General features: G+C 29.3%; 1 protein-coding gene across 2 annotated transcripts in view; it reads left to right on the plus strand.

Annotated features, from left to right (window-relative positions):
- Positions 1-12,930, plus strand: part of LOC129912450 (uncharacterized) — a 91,657-nt gene that overhangs the window by 61,062 nt on the left and 17,665 nt on the right. The gene's annotated exons all lie outside the window — the stretch shown is intronic.

Here is a 12,930-nt window from a genome sequence, read left to right on the forward strand (position 1 = left end):
AGTGGTAAAGTATAAAGTACAACAAACCGTATAACGTCGAATCAAACACGGAAGCAATATTCTTTGGAAACCATTCATCTGGATGCCACCACTCTTTGCATCTCCATCATAATTACTGGCGAGTTATGTTTCAACAGAATTTTTATTGGTTTCCTTTCGCCACCCGACGAAGCAGATAGGTATAAAGGCATTATGGACGTTAGGCATATAAAGAACTAATTAGAACGCAAAACAGGTACATGTTGTTTTGTGTTTTTTTTTTTATGAAAGGACTCAATTCTAAAGAAGAAAAAAGGATTTTATAGAAACTGATAGTGAACGAGGTATAGATATAGCTTTGGGTTAAGAAATTTATTGTTAAATTTTTTCTATGAAATTAAATAAGGAAGAACATTCAAGAAAAATTTTAAAATTGATTTTCTAGAAGTTAATGGAATTTTGTATCGATGCTTTTAAATTTTAATAAAATTAAATAAAAAACATTAATCCAAGAAAAAATCCTTCTTTAAAAGATAATCGAGTGTTAACAAACTGGCCCTTAAAAGAATTTCTTGTAAATATTGAATTCAAAATCACACAGAACCATGCCCGAAATTGTGGTTTATAAAATATTTCATATTCCAATATTTTGGTACTTTTCTATTAAACCATAATTTTTTGCTTAGATATTTTTGACGTGATAACGTCTTATAAATCGATAAGTTATGGCAGCATCCAAGAAAAATTGACGCCATTTTCTCCCGTTCCACTTGAAATTTTTCGCAGTGCTGCAGAGATTTCAATTAAAAATTAAAAATAAACTATTAGAGATACAAATATCTCCTATAACTTATTTGAAAGATAATAACCTTTGATTTGAATACAAATGACGAATTTTTGAAAAATGTCAACATTTAATAGGGTAAAAAGGGGTAAAACAAAATTGCCAAAAAATAGCTACTTTCTAAACGCGACAATGTAAAGAGTTGAGTATTTTTTAATCGATAGATAAATTTATTGCAAGACTGAAAATGGTATTGAAAAAATTCTGAAATATATCAAAACCAAGTAATAAATGGTTTTCTAAAACTAAAACATGAGGTAGACCTTTAAAAAAAATTAAGGGTCTAGTATACAGGTTTTTTTTTTCAAGTCTCTGCGTTTTGAAATATGAAAACTTGAAAAACACTTACGTTTTTTGAGGTATTTTTGGGTGGGTTTTTATTTTTACAATTTTTCGGAGCGTTCAAAAAATCTCAAACTTATAGAATATAATAGTCTATAACTGTCTGCATGCATGCGCAAAAAATTTTAAAATTATTTTTGACCGAATAACGGTAAAAACGGTTACCGTTTTTAACCGTTTAAAATTTTGAGATAACGGTAAAATAAAGGTCTATTTTTCAACACGTTCTTTCTTTTGATCTAACACACATAACATTGTTTAATTAAAGAACTTCAGAAATACCTTAAAACACCTAAAAAAAAAACCTGTAGAGATCTGTTGCCCATGACCAGACACCAGTGTGGGAAGTACAGTATTCTCAGTTTGAAATTTCGACATGGTTGGCTTTAAAAAATTCTAACTTTTTTTGTAAGCATCGTAGAAATATGATTGAAGCGGAATATGAAAGGTGAAATAATTTTGTTATGGTATAAAATTATAAAATATAGGTTGTCTAAGAAAAAAATTGATTTAATGGCATGAGAAGATAAAATAGTGATTTTTTAACTTTTTTCATAAGAAATGATTGTTTTTAATAAATTATACTAATACTTTTTTGGGCATTGTAAAAAATTTTAAAATGCTTTTATTCTTTAGAAGAAATATTTAGCTTTTAATAGCATAATTTTTTTGTGGGCTTTTCAAATAAAAAAATTAATATAATGAGAAAAAAGGTATTTTTTTAGCTTTTTCTTGTAAATTATTATGATTGGACTCAAAAAGTTATTCCGTTTTTCTGCAAAACATACAGATATAAATATGTAAGGTTTTACAGGCATATTTATTAGATTAGATTAAACAAATATCACACTATTCAAAGTTAAATCTATACTTAGACACAATTTTGACAGCAATAAGACAACTACAAACATGGTTTTTAAACACATTTTCCAAATTTAAGCAGTTGTTTAAGGTTAAAAAACGGTTATAAATAACAGCCTTAGAGCCAGTTTGTTTACCGTCGACCTGTTTTCTTATAACGTTATCACGTTAAAGGGGGAAATCCCTCTGGAATTTTTTATTTTTGCATTATTTTTTTTTTTGCTTAATAAATTCTTTTATCAAACGAAAAAACTATTTTCAGTGGTCTTAGCCTTAAATGAAGCCTCAAACGTCCCTAAATAGTCCCAAAACCCATGCGCGCCGAACCTCCCAAAGTACGAAAACCGCAAACTTTAAACTCATTTTTCTCGAAACACGTTTTTTCCGCGCCGTACAACGTAACTACTAATCAACTAATGAAGCTATCGACTTGAAACAAATTGCAAATTACTCGTTAATTTATTCGAAATTGCATGAACCTTAAGGTTTAATAAATTTTTTGCAATTAATATATTTTTTAGCAATTTGTTTATAAAAAAAAACATTGTGCTTTTTCGTTTTTTTGGCCTCTAATTTTTATTTTACACTTTTTTTTTACTTTGTTTTTGTTTTACTTTAAAAAAAAATTGTATCAATACTTAATAATGTAAATAATAATACTTTTCCAAATTCCAATAAATGATTTCGGTTTTCCAAAAAATAATATTGAAAAAGCTGTCGTCCAGAGGGATTTCATCCCTTAAATCATCGTCCGTAAACCTAATTTACAGACAACCACTTATTTTTGTTTAGATATTTTTTTATTAAAGAGATTAAAGTTCATGTTTTGGAGGTTTGCATGTGCAAAAATTTCGTTGAATGAACAAGTGGATAAACAAAAGGGCACATCAATTTACGTTTAAATTTTTTCCCCGAAATACATAAAGTCTTGTTAAAAACTAAAAATAAACTCCCTTTCCAACTTAATATTTCCTAATAGAAATGTCATAAAATGTCAAAACTCTTTATAATAATTCTGATGCATAAATCCCCAACACACGAACGACACAAAGTAGTGACTATCGATCATTTTAACATCTGCAGACAACAAAAAGGCTTCAAAAAGTCACTACTATCTAGACAATAATAATTGTGTCTGACGCGCGATATAACATAAGTTTGAAAAGAGAAGTATATTGGAAGCCAAAGGAAAAAGCGTGTCAAACGCGTGGGTTGATCTGCATATTCCACGTCTAGATATACTATATTGTACTATACTGAAAGTGTCACCTCGTCTCAAGCGTGGCAGTAAATTAATCCAGGTATTACCATGTCGACGTTCGTTCGTCGTCGGTTGGTTGTCGTCGTCGTCGTCATCGATAGTTTTTGCGCGAACAACAAGAAATTAGCAAAACGCGCCACATTGGCATGTGAATTATTGAATACTTGCGCCCGATTAGCACGATTAGGCGTCCACACCATAGAGTGCAATGGAGGAGGAGGAGAGACTTTTTGATTTTGATTTTGATTCCAAAGTCACTAGCAGCTAGCGCCTTCTATAAAGGTGCAATTATAGCTTTCCCGTGGTGCGGCGCATATACAAGTTCGGGTTGTCACACTCTTTTTTTACGGCGAAGTGTGCAGGAAGGTGGTGGTAAATAAAATTGTTTTAAAAAAAATCAACATTTTCGCAATAAATAGCAACAACGAGTAGAATGCTAATGATATGCCACGAAAATGTTGTAATGGGGTAATGGCTTATTGTTAAAGGATTGCAAACAACATTTTGTGTCAGTGTTTATTTTTTGCTCAAAGCCCCTGCCTGTTGTAGCTATACCTCCCTCGCCGGTTCATCGGGTCTCTGGCAGCTATTAAAGTGCAAATTAAGCATTGTCCTATTGAGTGTTGTGTTCTGGTTAAGAATTATGTTTACTTGCATTAAGTTTATTGCGTAAATTAAAGCCTGCTGATGTAGATGGGCCATAGCCATAGCTGATGGTGATGGGTGGTTATTTTTTATTCTGCACGCGAACTTTTTTTTATAGATAGTGTCAGTGAAAGACTAGAGACATCAATCACTTGAATGGGCCAGGATGTTTTAACTTTGATTTGTTTATATGGAGCAGGATGAATATACAAACAGACAACTGTGTCAAGCTTAAAATATTAACATTTTTTTTTGCGTATCAAAGCGGGGTCTTAAGTAAAAGCAAAATGTATTTTATTGTTCTAGAACGCAAATGAATGTTACTATCGTAAATTTGTCTATATCTACATTGTTTGGATAGAGAAAGAGTTGACAATGAATATAAAAGAGATGAATTGAATGAATTGTCATTTTAAGAATAATGAAATGGATTCATTAAGTTTTATGGATTCTTTTTTGAATGACAAATGGAGAACATTTAGTTTACTTTGAGACAAAATGTTTGCTGATTTTATTTTTAGTTTTTGTAGATAATTTTTTCGTGACATTTTTTTTTCTTAGGTGGTTTAAAAATGATTACTTTGGAGTAAATACGTCAATTTTATGAGTTTTGTTTTTTTCTGGGTTGGGGTCAAAATTCTGCCGGGGTCAAAATTATTTTGTCAAAATTCTGGGTTCGAAATTCAGCTTTTCAAAATTCTGTTTTTCAAAGTTCTTCTTTTCAAAATTCTGCTTTTCATAATTCTGCTTTTACGCCTGTCAAAGCGTCGGAAAAAAGGGCCTAACCTTGCGCACAGAGGCACTGTCAGTTTTTATTTAATGGATCGATAGGGGTATATTTAAAAGGCTTATGGTTAACATTTTTCTAACCTATTTTGTAGCCCTCTTAATTTCCTGCATTTTACAGAAAAAATCAACTCTTTATCACCAAAGATGACCGAGCAATTGATAAATGAATGCACGAAAAACCGGTGCGAAAACACCCAAAAATATCGTTTTTTGAGAATAACTCGGCTTCAGAATGTCCTACGACAAAAAATAAAGCTATTAATTGTTCGTTACAACATTTTCTATCGATTTAGTCGAAACAAATAAAAAATAAGTAATATTAAGTCAAAGACGTTTTCTTCATTAGCAAACTCTTTCCTTATTATTTTGTAAACGGTGCAAGTATTGGCTAACAAAATAAAATACTGTTGCAGTCCTTTAAATTATCTACAATTTAAAAAAAAATTAGCTCTCTACGACCGACACGAGCCGGGAAATTAATTTTTTTTTAAGTTGCAAATGACCAACGAAAAACATGAGACAAATTCTCTTATAACAAGAAACAATGAAAACAACCCCTCTCACTGAGAACTATTATTCGACTTATAAACAAGGGAAATTTTTTTAAATTTTCATACGGAATGATGCTTTCTTAAAATTATAATAACTCGGTTCCCGTAGGTCGTAGAGAGCTATTTTTTTTTTTTAAATTGTAGATAATTTAAAGGACTACAACAGTATTTTATTTTGTTAGCCAATACTTGCACCGTTTACAAAATAATAAAGCAAGAGTTTGCTAAAGAAAAAAACGTCTTTGACGTATTTACAAAATTCTGCAAAAAATTAAAAAAGAGCTTGGAAAATGTTAAAAAGGACGCGATTTTTAACATTTTCCAAACCATTTTTTAATTTTTGCAGAATTCTGTAAAATTATCTTGTCGCAAAATATTATTATTTATTTTGTCATTTTGTATGCATATTTATATTTTGTTTGATTAATCAATAAATAATTTGAGAATATTAAGAAAAGGTTTTTAAATATTAAATATTTTCGAAAAGTAGTTAAAATTTTATTTATTTATCAAATATAAATGAATATTCAAAAAATTAAATAAGAAAATGCAAAGAAAATAAATTTTTGAATACAACATCGTTTCTAATTAGTATGTAGAATGTTAGTTAGTTGCGAGAGTTAAACAAAAAACCTTTAGGAAAGTACTAATATTAAATTACACTAATAAAGTGTATTTTGCTTTAGCAAGCGCTTAAGCAGCATTTTAAAAAGCAGAATTTTTAAAAAGAGAATAGAAAAAAAAGCAGAATTTTGAAATACAGAATTTTCTGCTTTTTTAAGCATAATTTTGGAAACCAGAATTTTGGCTCACTCCCCTTTTTTCTTTCATTTTTGTTTGTGCATACATTTTGCACAGTAAATGCTTTGTTTATCTGCAAGTAATTAAGAAGCCTGCAGTTTTCTTGGCAGAAATCAATGCAGACATCCACTTATCCACAATGCAGAAAGGATTAAAAATAAATATATACACTGAGGGAAAAAACAACTTAAAATCAACGAAAACCAAGTTGATTCAACTATTTTTCGGAATGATTTTGCGTTGAAGACGAAAATTATAAAATCAAAGTAGAACATCGTTAGTTTAAAGTGGTTTACTGTTATAAAACATCTTTAAATCAAAGTTGTTTCAACTTTGAAAAAAAAAAGGATCAATTTATTAAAAAAAAAGAAAAAATTGGCAACCACTGGAACCGAACCTACAACTCTTGGATTTCTAGGCGAGTGCTTTACCAACGTGCTATCTCACTGTTGGAAATAAGTGTGATAAAATGCAACAAAAGCAGAAGTCAGACAAAAATAAAAAAATTTCTTACGTTGTTTCAATTTTAATTTAAATATGTTTCATGTTAGTTTTTTCAACATTAAATCAACGTTGATCATATTACATTTTACATTGCGTTTTTCCCTCAGTGTAATTGATCAGCAATAGAAATTTTATGTGAAGTGTTTAAGTTTTTCTTTATTAAGAAAATGTTACGCATACACCCCAGTGACCCTCAAAAAATCAATTTGTCACTTGAGTAGCTAAAAAAACATGTAATTCCATATGATGCCGAGTTCTATCTGCAATATAGTAGTCGCTTGACATTTTTTTCTTTGCAAAATGAGAATGGCAACACCCCAAATGGGATATTTTCTGTCACTTTACCCTGTAAAAATGCACTAAAGGGCATTTGCATAATTTATAACCAAAATAATACCTGGTACAAATTGTTATAATATTTTCATTAGTAGTCCCATTAATTCATCAATTGTGTTTTTATTAGTAAATTAGTTTTTGAAATTAATATAATTTCCAACTAATATGTTTATTGATTTCGCACAACTTGCAATCGAAGCAAATTTAATTTACGAGATAAAATAAATATTTCTCTTTGTTTTTGTTTTGTTGTTTGAAATCCTTTATTTTTTTATTAATCAACAAATTGTCTACTTATCGTTGAACCGCAAAATTAAAACATTAAAATGTCCATCAGTATGACCAAGCAACTCATTAATTTATAATTAACGTGCTCAAAATTGGATTAAAAAGCGTTTATTCAAAAAATTAATTGCTTCATAATGATATCACTTTAAAAAATAATGGGGCTAGATTGTATCTGTTTAATTTATATCTTTTTATTATGATGATGATACACAGTACCTAGATACTATACATACCTGAGTTTTTTTTTTTAATTTTTAATACGTGTATAGTATCACAAAATTGCTACTTCCCATTCATTTATTATGCATATCTCGCGCATAGTATACCTATGCTCCAATTTGACACAATAAAAGACACATATATACTCGATGCACTCGAGTTATACAAGAAAAAAAAAATATAACAACTGAAGCCGCATAAATTCTGATTGAAATTGTATTTTAATGCCCAAACATGGAAAAAATGTTTAAAATAAATAAATGGGTTAAAAAAACATAGCATGCATACTAAAATATGTAGTCTTTCGGGGATTCATGTATGTTATTTTTTTGTTTCTCTTTTTTTTTGTCGGACAGACCACGTTTTTTCATGCACAATTTAAAGGACTTTTCGATCCTACATCATACTCGTTTGTGTATATTATAAAGTTATGTTAAATAAAATAGATATAATTCTATATGAATGTATGTGGTTAGGCTGTACAAATTTGGTTTTCATTTTAATTGTGTTAAATAAGCTGTTAAGGACATACTAACCAACTAAAAGTCATGTACATTATTAATATCAACATGTGGTATAAAATTTTGTGCAAGGACTCTCCTTTTTTTTGGCATTTTAATTTTGTTTAATTTTATATTTCGAGTGAGTTGAATATTAAACAGTTTCATCTACATAGTTTCGGGCTTCGGGGCTAAAATTTTATTCAATTATCCCAGGCAACACATTGCGAGCAGGTAGACACAAGAATAACAATCGATATAATAGTTTTTGTCTATTCAGGCATGGTTTGGTACTAACTAATTTTACTTTTTGAATATTAATTAGATAAAATCTAAAAAAAAAAAATAATTGAAAAATCGATAATGTATGTACTTTAATATCATCCATAAACTAATATTAATGACAATAGGTACTATCAAATTGATTGATTAAATTTATATTCAATACCTATGTATACAAATTGGAGAAAGGAGGAAAGATTTAGGTTAATTATACCGTGGTTATTAATCAAGTACTTTTAGAACTTAAAAATGCTAGAACCAAAAAGTGCTATTTTGTTCATAGTCGGATTTGGCCTGCCTTTATCTTTTAAATAATAATGTATTGTTGCCTGCTTGTATTTGATAACGTCCTTTTAAGCCTCTAAAGAATTTTCCTCAAGAAATTTTACATTCAAAAACCAATAAAAAATAATTAACTGTTTGAAAATAAAATGTAAAAAGCCGGTGCAGACGTAAAGTTGATAAGTTTTTCACCTACATATGTACGTTGTCTTTGAAAAAACGTAGGTATTAAGTTTAGAATACTATTTTACACCTACTTATTATAATATGTACTTATTTAATACGTGTAGTAACTCCTTTTCCCCATAAAAAAAAACGTTTTATGCGTGAAAACCTATTAAAAAAAAATAAAATAAAACATAACGTCGGTCTCATAAGAAAACCTCGTAACTCCACTTTTTTTCAAAAATGACTTTTGAATGCCAGAAAATATGTCAGCGGAGCAACCCAGAAAATTTGGGGTCATTCCGAAAACTCTAAGGGCCATTTTATTCACTTTTACTCAACTTTGGAAAAACTCTAAAGTTAGCAAGCTTCAGAGTTGACCCCAACTCGATATTTCAATCTTAAGTTGAATGTTTGTTTTATTCAATAGTTTTTTTCTCAACATCCCAGTTTCAAACCAAAAGTTGACAAACTTGTAGTTTTAAAAATATCCCTAGGATATTTGTGACAATTAATAAAAAAAATCTGCCAATTTCAATTGTATTTTGAATACTATGTCATTCCAATTGAAGTTAAAAATTTTTTTTGAATAAATGAATGAAAGAGGATTTTCCAAGACCACAAGCAGATATCCAAACCAAATTTTCTTTTGGGGAGTAAAAACTCAACAAGAAAAAAACATCAATTTTTGTCACACACATTATTTTTTATTAATTTTTAATCTTTAATGAAAACACATACATAGATAGAGATACACATATGTACAAGGTACATACATATGTGAATTATCTACAAATGAGAAAATATTATGCGATTCTTTTTTTTTTATACTTTCAAAACGAAAAAAAAAAAGAGATTTACGACACGTTTTTAGGGACACAAAATATTTTTTGGATTTCGTGAAAACACTCAAAACGCATCAGTTCCATCATTTTGAATATCCAAAACATTAGGTAGGTAATGAAAGGTTGACACAATAATTTTTAGGTATTTTTTTAAATCTGAAAAAACTTTTGGCACAAAAATAAATATAATTGACATTTTGAACTTAAATCTCAAGTTTGGTGGGCAAACTTCTTATATTTTCGAGAGTTGAGAAAATCGAAAGTTGATAAACTCTAGATTTAGTATTTGACATTTGATAACTTCAACTTTCAGTGAATAAAACCAAATTCCCAAGTTAAAACTAAAAATCCTAAAGTTATATTCAACTTCGACTGAATAAAATCGCCCTAAATAGACCCTGTCTCTCCTGTAAAATTTTGATTTTGGAAGTTACGAGGTTTTCTCATGAGACCGACGATAAAATGAAATTATTCTTCTGAAAGTCAAATCCATTAAAAATGATGTTTTTATAGTTTTGTATTGTTTCTTATAAAATTCAATAAAATATTCTTTTCTGAGTTTTTTAACCCTTAAGTATTCTGGGCAACTCTTATCATATGAGCAAGGTCTTGTATATGCATTTTATTTTTTTTTAACCAAAAGTGCAAAGATTTTCTTTTATGCAAAAAAATCGAGTATAATTTTGGGCGAATACATGAAAAGTACAAAAAAAATTAAATTACCAATACCTTGTCCTTTACTAGTCCCAAACATTTGTTGGGTATACAGATTTCAAGATTCTCAACTCTAAGAAGATGATAAATACATTTTTCATTCGTTTATTTTTTATAACAAAGTCTCATAAAAGCTCATATCAAACAATGTACCACAAATTTTAATCAAAATGGCAATTTTTATTTTAAAAAAATTTAAATTTTTGTTTAAAGTACGAAGCAATTTACAGATAAAAATATGGTCGAAAAATTTTAGCATATTTTTTTTTTTTTTTCAAAATATCATGTTTATTTTATTCTATGTTTTTTTTAATCCTAAAGAATAAAGTTTATATCCAATGCTCCGAATGTTGTTTGTGCCGGAAAAATTAATGCTTTCTCCTATTTGTATGTGCTTTTAACTCAATGATCATATGTAATATATCAATTTCAAGACATTAAACACACTTTGTTAAGTAAAATTGAAATAATTTTTAAATAGGCTCAGAAACCAATACAAAAAGATGTTTCAATCTTCAAAACTAGATCAAATGAACAACATTAACACCATCAAATCATTATCATCTTTGTATGATCAAAAAAAAAATCTCCTTACTAATTTTGGAATTCCCAACACTATACTCTTCTAAACTCAAGGCTTAAGAAATAATTTCAACAAAAAATTCATTCTCATAAATTTCATCTTAAAAACAAATAAAAAAGAAATAAACAACATTGATCCATTTAGATACGCCTAAGGCTTATTTTATACCGTCAATTTCAACACAAATAAATAAATTCTTCTTCACCCGATAACTACAACTTTATGGATACTTTAGATTTCTATCTTCAACAAAAAACCTAGATGTACCGCAAAAATAAAATCTAAAACAAAAAACACGAAAAAAACTTTTCCATATATGTACGATCCACAAAAACATAAGCCCGCACTTCAAATGGATGCTGTGCGAAGCTTCTGGTTGGCTTGTGTGTGCGATGATGTTCCAGTAGTCGTTTGCTGATCTTTATCAAATGCCCCACAACAAAACCTATAGAATATGCCCTGAATGTTATTGTTAAGATACATTTTATGCGGAAGGCCCCGCTGATTTTGTCTTATCCGCCGCAAGCCAGTCGCCGCCGCGCCGCACTCTTGAAGTCAACATCAATGCGAGAGAAAGAAAAAAAAGTGTAGATAACTAGATCGATTATTGAAATTTATGCTAACTAGGTTTATTTTTTCTCTTACATCCTACTGATAGCCAGTTTTTCTATCTGTCTCAACCGGGAAAAAATAGCCACAATGTCTACTGCTGCTGCGTCTAATTATATTAGGCTTGAAGTCTTAATTTTTAAGCACGTCCATACAAGTATGCAGAGAAAAAAGTCGGGTGTTGAATTAAGTGTTGGCTTTTCATTGAAACGAAGAAAAAACCAACCCAACCATATCGGATCTTATGAGAATGGCATTAATCTAACAAATTGTTTTCAAATACCAACTTTTTTTTCCTCCTAATATTTCCAGCTAAATTGTTTTTAATTAAAATTTTTGTTCACATTTTAATAATCTGTGAGTTATAAAGCTATTTTTCTCATTGTGTGGTGCAAAAAAAAAATTACAAATTCCGATCGTTTTTTTGAGATAACCAATGAAACCAAACAACAGACCAAAAAAAAAACATAAATGAATTTACTGACTGGCAAGAGAGTCTATTACTGGGGCGCTAAACATGTTTTTCGTTTTAAAAACAATTTAGATAAATCCCTGGATAAGATATATTTAATGTTGTATTATGAAGTCATTATGAATATTCTATTGCATATTAATGTCAAAGGTTTTTGTGCGATTTTAATATAATTAAAGCGTAATGATTTAGAGGTGGTCATTGCCATCACAGGTAATTAATTTTTATTAAGGATGCTTGCAAAAATGTTAATTTCGGAAACACAATGTAATTAATCACTTCAAACAATGGTATTTTGTTTCATTTAATTTTTTTGTGTAGTTACAAAACAGAGGTAAATCATAAGTTAGTGAATATATATTGTGGAGTATTTATTATTGCAGAACTTGAAACGGTTTAATATTCTGGGAAGTTTGTTTTGGGAGTTTTTTTGTGCGAAATGAAGACATTAGATTTTTTAGAATGGTTTTGTTCTAAAAGACTGAAAGTTATATGAGAAACAAACTTCCATTTTTTTTTATTTGAGTTTTTGAAGCCTTAAAATGCGTTTGCCAATTATAATCATTTATTACCAAAAACCACTTAAATTAGCTTTTCAAAAAATATATTAAAAAGTCAAAGACTCCAAAACATTCACTCAGGCAACAAGCCAAGCACTTATGTAATCGGAAATGGAAACTAATAATCGTGACATTCCCCACAGCAGCGTACTGCCATTAATTTACCACAATATCATTAATTTGCCACAATTAATAAAAAATGAAAAGCTCATTCATTCATGCTATTAGTTCAGGCTAAACGATTAGTCAAGTCAGTATTCATATATAGGCTTGCGCACAAACCATGCTTTAACCAAAGCATCAAGCAAACCAATTCAATAAGAGAGAGAGAAAGAGCCTTTAGCATTTATGTCAGGCAAACTTCTTTCATCTGTCCGATCAAATTGAAAAACAACGAACAAAAATAAAATAAAGACGAATGAGGAGGATCAGAGTTTTTGGTCACCGAAGTGCATTAGGCCTTAATGATTAACCTGTCTCAATTATTTTTCTGTTTTG

This window comes from Episyrphus balteatus, chromosome 2 (assembly GCF_945859705.1).
Source record: "Episyrphus balteatus chromosome 2, idEpiBalt1.1, whole genome shotgun sequence".
Taxonomy (NCBI): Eukaryota; Metazoa; Arthropoda; class Insecta; order Diptera; family Syrphidae; genus Episyrphus; species Episyrphus balteatus.